At 31.5% G+C, this 9,591-nt stretch overlaps 1 pseudogene; it reads left to right on the top strand.

Annotated features, from left to right (window-relative positions):
- The window catches only part of LOC124456931, a 28,928-nt pseudogene continuing 19,337 nt past the window's right edge, over positions 1–9,591 (top strand).

Raw genomic sequence — 9,591 nt, 5'->3', positions numbered from 1 at the left:
ATGGCGAGTGTTAGTGAAAATGAAAGTGATAAGAATGACCATGTTGTAAGTAATAATTTAAATATGTTTCAACCAGTTCGCTGGAAAATGATTATTTGCATATAAAAATCCTTTTACAAAAAACAAAAAAATTGCTAACTACAGTGGAAGGCATCTTACCTCAAGACAAATAATTACAAAATATGTTGATGGTTTAGCAGAACATGCAATTTGGGATAAAGGAAAATGTGTTGATGCTAATGAAACAACTGATAATGCAGCAAGGTATGCGAAGATTGCTCGAAGTTCACGCTTTAAAAACAACTTGTTTTTACTTTGGAAAAAATTTAATTATTTCTTAAAATCATCAAAAAACATTAAACCACACCAAGAAATATTTACTAATTATGGTAAAGAATATTGGAAAAAAAGGTAGAAAGTGAAATATGTTGCATATAAATAATATTTTTATTGAAAAAAATATTTTTTACATAGACAATGTTTTATTCAATTAATTAAATGATTTTCGCTAATAATGGTAACAATGGTATAATTCCTCCCTTTGACCTCTTCTTCTTATATCCCTTACATACATTTGTAATCCTCTAAATGCACTTTTACCCAATTTCTATTTGCAATTTCAAATGCTTTATCCATTAAAGGCGAATTTGTAAATTTTTTTGTTTTAGAACCCAGTATTCCCGACCTTGCTAAAGGTCTTGCAGCTTTTGCAGATTTTAACACTAAATGTTTTTTACTTAAAGGACATTGGACATATATTTTAAGTTAGGCTTAATTAACGGGAAATATCGCATAGACTTATAATATACCTTTGTTAGTTCAACTAAAGTTTTTGTCTTCATGTAACAAAGGTTTTTCTGACTCAAATTTCAAAGTTCCGCCGCCCATTTCGATTTGTTTTGAATATAATGAGATATGCAGATTTATGCAATGAAATCACAACTGGGAGGCATATCTGGTAACACAATATACTTTTATATGTGTTTTGATGAAGTCAGTGTGAATTATTCTTAAAAAACATTTTTTCACACTTATTTTACATTATGTACATGCAATATACATGAAATAAAAAAAAGAAAAATCAGTTATGTATTTATATATTCAGTATACATATTGTATGGTTGTATCGGAGCTTGTTCGTTCCCATGTTCGTGCTCGTGTTTGTGCTCTTGTTCTTACTCGTAGGAAATCGTAGACGATGAAAAACATCAACAAATATGACAGCTAAAGCTTCATGAAACATATTTGCAAAAGTCTGAGAGATGATTACAAATAGAAGAAAGTTATAAGAATTGTATTACTGTAGGCAGCAGATATCAGCGATCATGTACTGCACAGTATATGGATGTTACAGTAACAGCAAAAATAATTCTGACCATTCTATTCATTTTTTCACTTTCCCAAACGGCGCAAGAAATACAGATGAAAAAAACGAGAAAAAATTTGGATTGAAATTTTGTAAAAGAAAGGGTTAGAAACCTACAAAGAACTCGACTATTTGCTCTCTGCATTTTGAGAACGATGCCTTTATACCATCCTGTTCACCGTCTTTTCTAAATTCAATTAACGTATCAGGGAAAAAGAAAGCCATGCTAAAGGGTGATACTATACCCACATTAAATAAACCCAAGACCGCAAGCGAAGCTGAAAAACTAACTGCAAAGAGTCGATGCACAGGCAGTCTCGAGAAGAAAGGTAAAATGTCAAAAAGTCTTTAAAATTTAGGAAAACAATTATTTCTACTTTCACAGAAACTTGCTAACTTTAGTTTCTGGCTATTTTGCTTAATGACAGGATACTGATGCCATGGTAGGAGAATACATAGATAACAAATGTGCCCCAGTTGAAGAAGAAATTGTAAACGCAGATGCATGCAGTTCTCGTGGGGAGGTTATTTTCCATGAGAACTCAGATTTAATCCAAACAACGCACCATGCTAGTTCTTTGTCAAAAAGAAAAATTACACAAAGTAAAAAAGACAAATCGACACAAATTGCAGAGCCGTGCAGATGCTACAATCATCGAAAACAATTTAAAAGTGTCGCTGTTCAAACATTCATAACGGTAGAGAGACTAACGGAAGACCTTTTTACAATAAGTGTAAAATGACATCCACTAGTTCACAGACAGATGAAAAAAAGCCACTCTGGATTGTGTACAGTTGCCTTTTGGCACATCTGATATTGATCTTGACGATAACAGATTTTCCAAAACTGTGGACAAAAATGATAGAAATGAATATGATCAGGAGCAAGATACAGATAGTGAAGAATTTGTACTTGGAGATACGAATAGTGAAGACTCAGAGTTTGAAGACAATATTAACTGCAATGTAGAATCTAAATGCACGAGTAAGATTTTGTCACGCAACAAGCTTCCCCAAGATCAAAGGAAATTTATTGAGTTTGAAGATTCCCTGGTTGAATGTTTCGATCGCTGCTCTAAATGTGGTAGTAAATGCCTTGTTAGCGTGGCAAACACCATTAGAACCTTTTCCAGAATATCCGTTCAATGTTTACTAGACAAAACCCATAGCTTTACATGGTGCAGAGGCCCCTTGTGTAATAGACTACCAGTATTTCACCTGATGCTGGCCTCAGGCATCTTGGCCACAGGCTAGAATGTGCAAAGGTTGTTCGACTACTCAGTGCATTGAAAACAAAATGTTTCACACGTCGTGAATTATAAAGATTGCAATCGGCGTATGTTATACCTGTCGTGTTCAATGTTTGGGGTGGTGAGAAAAAGAGATTGTTACAAAAAATAAATGGACAAACTTGCTGTATTGCGTCAGATATGCGAGTAGAAAGCCCAGGTCACAGCGGGTTGTTTGGTTCCAGGAGTTCATTGGACGTCAATAGCAATGTCATACTTGATACACAGATCATGAAAGTAATGACAGAGCCTATTAACATATTATAACGAGCGTCTGAAAATATTCCGTTGATATAATATAGTCTTCTTTCGTATGATATTTCTCTATACTTTATCAATACTCAGAGCACTGAAGTCAAGAATTCCAATGCCACGGAGCTAGAATCCATCAAGCGTCAACTTGCATACCTTGAAATTGGTGATGTTAAAATTACCAAGCTTGTGACTGACAGACACATCCAGGTTACATCTTACATGGCTAAGGAGAAGCCAGAAATAGGACATGTTTATGATGTTTGGCATGTGGCCAAAGGTGCAGCTAATTCTCTATTTGCAAGTTTTAATCAGTCAAATATAAGTGCATCAGTTGTGAATCAAATCACTGGAATTGTGAATCATGTGATAAAGTAAGATATATTTAAATTGAACCTTTTAGGAGAGAAAAAGAGGTTACTTAAACTTGTAAAAAAGAAGAAATTTTGTGCAATTAAGATTGGGGTAACTACATTTAAAAAATGTATATCACACCATTCCAGAGGAGTATGAGTGATACTTGTAGCTATATCTTAAACTTTATCTAACAGTCCACTATAAATCATTTGTATTGGGTGGCAAGCTCCAGCAGCACTGAAATTGAAAAAGAAGAAAAGTAGAAAAGTTTGGCAAATCACATTGCTGATATTCATACTCACAAAGACAACAAGGTGTTTACCAAATGCTTGCATGAAGCTACTGAACAGCAATGGTTAAAAAAAGGTAAAGGGTAGTATCTAGCTCCAATTCATTCATGGAGACTTCATCACTATACACAAAAAAAATAAGTGCACGGTGCACCTGTTCTTTAACAAGTCTCAAAGCATTTGCATGTATATTATAATCTTGCTTCTTATCAATCTATTCATAAGACTGACCTCTTTATACTTTTTAAGGTAGTGCAGCTCATAAGAAACTGGACTTATTTCAAGACCAAGATTGATAAGTGCAGTTAGAAAGTTGTCAAGTCACCAACAAACATCTGGCTTGGAAGCAAAGCATTCACTTGATAATCTTTTTGCATCAAAAAATACATACTATCCATATCATTCACTCATGGCCAGGTGAAAACATGCATTTTTTCTCACATATTTTACTTTAAAAAAGGGTTGCATTGACCAATAAAGAGTAATGTGTTATTCTAGCCTATACAGTTAGCCATTGTGAATTTTTCAGGTTATTTTGTGCAAATTTACATTACAATGCTAATAGACCCCAAGCAACAACACAAAAAGGTGATAAAAGATAGTCAGTTGCATATCCTAAATTTCACAAAGGAGAAAAAGCTGTGGCCAAACCAATAAGCAACTGTCCCACCTACAGTAAGAATTAATAGACAAATCAGAATCATTAATGACAAAATGTTAATGCGAAATACATTTAAAATTTTCAGATTATGTGTAAGATGTTCAGAGTGTCTGCGACTTCGCAAAGATTTCAACACCACAAAAATAGCATTGGAGAATGTAAAAACATTGCTTCCGAAAGAACCTCCCTCACTTGTGGAAACATACTTGTGTGGGAAGCAAAGGCAGCCAAAAAATGAAGTCATCACTAGCAGACACAGTAGATTCACAACGCCTGCTTTGCCTGACGATAAAATTAATGACATAGTATGTCTTTGCAAGGGAAAATGTGCTACAAGCCGATGTTATTGTAGGAATAAGAATCGTCCATGTACGGAAAGTTGTGGTTGCCAAACCATGAAATGCAACAAAAGATGATGAAAATTTAAAAGCCTTGAAATCTCAAATACCTCAAATCCAATTTCAATTTACTTGGCATATTATCTATTTCTAAGTATCTATTTCAAGGATGTTTGCGGATATGTTTTGATTGAAGGAAGAAGTTCAGTCACGCAAGACAAGCCTGCATCCTGTGCCGATTTAAGTTTGCCATCATATTCGTCATATTCAACCGCTTTTTCATGACAGCAAAAGCATTCAATCGTTTTTGCCATCAACTCACAATGGCCGCATTTACACTGAGTGAAGTTTTACGCCAACTATACATAGCTTCAAACTCGTCGTCTGTCTGATCATCTACTACGCTCGATGAAGAACTTTCTGAGTCATAATTCTCACTCTCTACAAATTCATCTGGCATTGGCTCAAACATATATGGTTGAACCATAGCATCTTTGTCAATATTTTCCATTTTGAGTGTTGTAACAGCAGTGAAAAAAGTCCCAAACTTTGCGTAATAAATGAGAATGCTTGTCAATTCGCAATATAAACAATATTCATTACCGAAAGTCTCCCTGTTGTGACGTCACATATGAAATCTAATTAATTTGGCTGCTTATTTCAAGATGGCGGAACAGCCTTTGAAATAAGCAAACTTTCATTCTAAATTGCGCTTTAAATATATATTTTCAAACTGGAAAAATAATGTTTTACGGAATACTAAACAGCAATGAATGATATCCCGACATGAAAAAATATATTTCCCATGTCCTTAATGCTATTTTAAATCCAGATTTAAGCGTATTGCAAATTCTAGAAAACTTAATAAACCCTCCTTTTTGTCATCTTTCTCCTCTGTCGTCTTCCCAGTTTTTTGTAATTAATTTTAATTATAAGATAAGTACTATTTAAAGTTTAAATGTCGTTTTTTGCAAAAAAATCTATATTTGTAACTATATACACAATTGTACAATTTCTGCATAAATAAACAGATATTGCTTTTCATGCATATATTTATTGAATTTGCTTACTATATATTTTATTTATTTATTTTTAAAAAAAAATAAAAAATGTATAAAAGAAAAAGAAAATATAGAAAAAAACCTCATAAGGGAGGATTTGCAGGACTATCGGCGTTGGCATTAAAAGGAATCATTCCAACTGTAGCTGGCAGGATTATTAAAATAATAATTTGATAATAAAGCAAAAAGGGAATAATTTTTTCTGGTGAAGCAAACAAATATGGATTAAAAAACTCTCAAATAAAATAAAATGTCTAAAAGAAAAAGGAAAAGAAAAAATTATTGTATAAGAGGATCAATAAAAAAAATCAAACAAAAGGGTAGTGGATACTTAAAGACAATGATGAATAAAAATAGAAAAAATAGAAAATTTGTATTTAATTAATCCATTATTTATCATTACAATTTGAAAAACTAAAATATAGTGCTAAATTATAGTATCAAGTCTATCAAATCCATTTTTTTAAAAAAATAAATATCATTACAATTTGAATGATGAAAATTAGGGTCTTTTCAAATATTAAACATAAATTTTCGAGTGTTAGATGACTACATGTCATTAATAAATTAGTTGTTTTGCTTTTTTTACATTTTACAACAATTAAAAATATAAAATAATTTAACAATTTATTACAATATTTACATGACAATATGTGTCGAGCATAATCAATATATATTCTATTTTTTATAGGAAATCTATAAATTACTTCTTTATTTACATTAATTAATTTGATTTTATTAATTACATTGAAAAATTGTTTACTTGATATATAAATTGGTAAATCACTTATAAATTCAAAAAAATTTCTATAGATATTATTACACCCTAAATGAAAAATATCTTTTTTTACAACATGAGAATCATGCAAATAAATTTTAAAATGATCATATAAAATAATATCCCTTTTTTCAAATTAAAATAACTATATCTACAACAAAAATTTTCATTAAATAATATTTTCTATGTTGGATATAAATTTTACCCACCCAATAATTTGAAATTAAATAAGTTCAGTGTTTTCATAATCCCAACAACGTATAAACTCCAATGTCCTATATTTTCAATAAAATCTAATTTTTTGTATATTTCAACATTTGAATGATAAAAAAATTTTGAATGTTCTAAATCTTTTGCAGTTGGTTTAATCTTCATCAATGTAATTTTGGATGGTGCTATTTTAAATTTCCATAAATGGTTGGATACAAAATGCAATTGGTATAGTAAAGGATGACCAGAATATTCGTTTAGTAAAACAGCAAATGCTTGAATTATTAAATTAGAAAAATCCACATCATCGAACTAAAAAAGAAAATATTTTTTCATAAAATCATAAAATTAAATTATTTAAAAAAAACAAGAGCTGTTATGCAATCTGCCAAAAATTACAAGTAAAAAACACTTAAAAAATGAAAAAACATTTAAAAATTAAACAATTGATTTTTAATAGCATACTCAATTATATGCATTGTGTAATTAGAATTCATATCAACTCTAGGTTTGTATTTATTATAACAAAAATTCAATATATCCAATATGTCCAATTTTTTGGAGATTACACGATAGAAAAATATAAAGTTTTTAATCATGTAATCTCCAAAAAATTAATTTATTTTTATTCCTTTCATGGATTTTGTCACTTTATGTTATCTGCAAAAAATTACTATTAAAAAACAATAAAAAATAAAACAAGTGATTTTTAATAGCATATTCATTTATATATATTGTATAGTTAGACTTCCTATCAACTCTAGGTTTGTACCGATTATAGTAAAAATTACAATCATGTCCACCACTATGTCCAACATGACAAAAATATAACCATTTTGTCCTATTACAGAACATGATTTTTTATATTAAGTTTTTCCATCATGTAATTTCCAAAAAATTACTAATAAAAATTAAAAAAAACACTAATTTATTTTTATTAGTTTCATAGGTTTTTTCACTTATTCTTTTTCATTTCTTGCCTTTGTTATTTAAGCCAGTGATGTCATTATCATATACTTCTTTAGTATCATCATCATCATCAATTTTTAAATGAGTATACACTTTATCCAATACCCATTGGCATTTAGTCATCAATGAAAGATTTTCAAAATTTGACCAAGAAAATCTTCAAAAGAAAGTCGAAGACTGCAAACTGAGGTGTCTCAAAGAGTCTTTCTTCTTTCACCCGCTTGCTAAATATTCAGTTGAGTCTTTAATTACTCAAGAAAGTAGTGTTGATAACAAGACGACGATGATGATGAAAACAGTTTGGCCAGAGTCAAAAAATGGATTGTTATTCATTCACCAGACTGTTTTGAGAATCTTGCTCGTCATCCAGGCAATATTCCTTTGATTATGTCAAATGGATACAACAACTGGAGCCTCATGAATAACGAAATTTATTCTCTTGCAATGTTTACCTTATACATATATTGCTCACTCAGACTATATCTTCAACCCATTCACAACAAAACATCACTAAAAATTTTGCTAAGCCTATTGGTTAACAAAAATTATAATAATAAAGGAGAATTTGTCTCTTTGTCAGTAGGACAATCAAATAATATAACTTATTTCCAACAACTCTTAATCAGAAACGCCTTCCAAAGAGATATAGTAAGGAGCCTACCCTTCTAGATGCCACTTACAAAAGGACAAAACACAGGCTCACTTTGTTTTTTCTAGAGGTTAAAACTAATGTAAGCTGTCAAGTTGATTTTTCTTTTGTCCTGCTAAATTAAACATCGTATGCAATTGCGGAGGCTCTTCAAGTTATAAGAGACTGGAACAACCAGTGGAATCCAGCGTATTTTATGGTAGATTATATTGAAGAGAAAATGTCGGCGATACACCAAGTATTCCCAGGTTAGTCAGGAAACCTAGAACTAAACTGCTTTCAAAAGCAAACACAAAATGCTTCACGCCTGATACAAATCGTGTTGCTACACATCTCTTTTGTTTTTAATTGAGGCAGAAATATACAAATTTCTTTTTTGTGGGGTGGAGTAAAAAGTACAATCTAGTCAATACACTTCATGTTAATTGTCCGTATATATTACAGAAAGTCAGACGTACATCTGCTATTTCTATCGAGAGGAAGCGTAAAAGCGATGACTTTTAAAAGCAGTAACGGTTCTTGCAAAATGATTCTTGCAAAACTTTGATTAATTGCCCGAGCAAGGATGGAGACTGATTACGAGGAAAATGTGAAAAATTTTAAGTCATCAGAAGAATGGAAGACAAACCCAAAAGTTCACAACTGGATTGGCAATAGATGGTTATCCCAATAGAAGGCAAGAGGATTTTATAATTTGCTAATAATATCATTCTTACAGTGCTTAACCATAATAACAATACATGCTGACTTCGTTAATTTTCTCGCGCGGACAAAATTTATAGAAATGGGTGTGGACCTTTTGAAAAGATCCCACTGCTAACATTCATAAACATAAATAATGGCATGGAAAGGCAAAACAAAGCTTTCAAGCATGAATATTTGGATGGCTACAAGAATTCAACGTTGAGCGTCATGCTGACAGTGTTAAGTGAAGACGTTTGCCCGACCTTTATTTGAAGTACTTCTTTTTTTCTTTTTATTAACTTCAACAAGTCTATTAGGCGATGGCGAAGCCAGCCCGATCTTTTCCTACAACAAATCAGATTTCTCAGCAAAATTATTGTTCATTTCTTTAGAAATTCGATTCCATTCATTGTCTTTCCACTGATTAAACACAAAAATATATGATTTCTAGAGGTACAAAAAAGGGGCTGGGAAATTCGCTGCTCCTCTTAGCACTAGTATTTTAGCAGCGGCAACAACATAGGAATTCTTCACTAATTTTACAGATATGTCAAATTTAACATAAAATTGAAGGAGAATTACTGGCAGTACAATTCTGATGTCCCATCATACCTTCACGAAAGACCACACTCTATGATTACGCATTGTATGGAAAGACTTGCATCTTCAGAAGATACCATTGCATCA

The sequence above is a fragment of the Xenia sp. Carnegie-2017 genome, unplaced genomic scaffold, assembly GCF_021976095.1.
Source record: "Xenia sp. Carnegie-2017 unplaced genomic scaffold, XeniaSp_v1 HiC_scaffold_6, whole genome shotgun sequence".
Lineage (NCBI taxonomy): Eukaryota > Metazoa > Cnidaria > Anthozoa > Malacalcyonacea > Xeniidae > Xenia > Xenia sp. Carnegie-2017.
The sequence above is the reverse complement of the archived record's forward strand: the minus strand, read 5'-3'. Positions and strand labels throughout refer to the sequence as shown.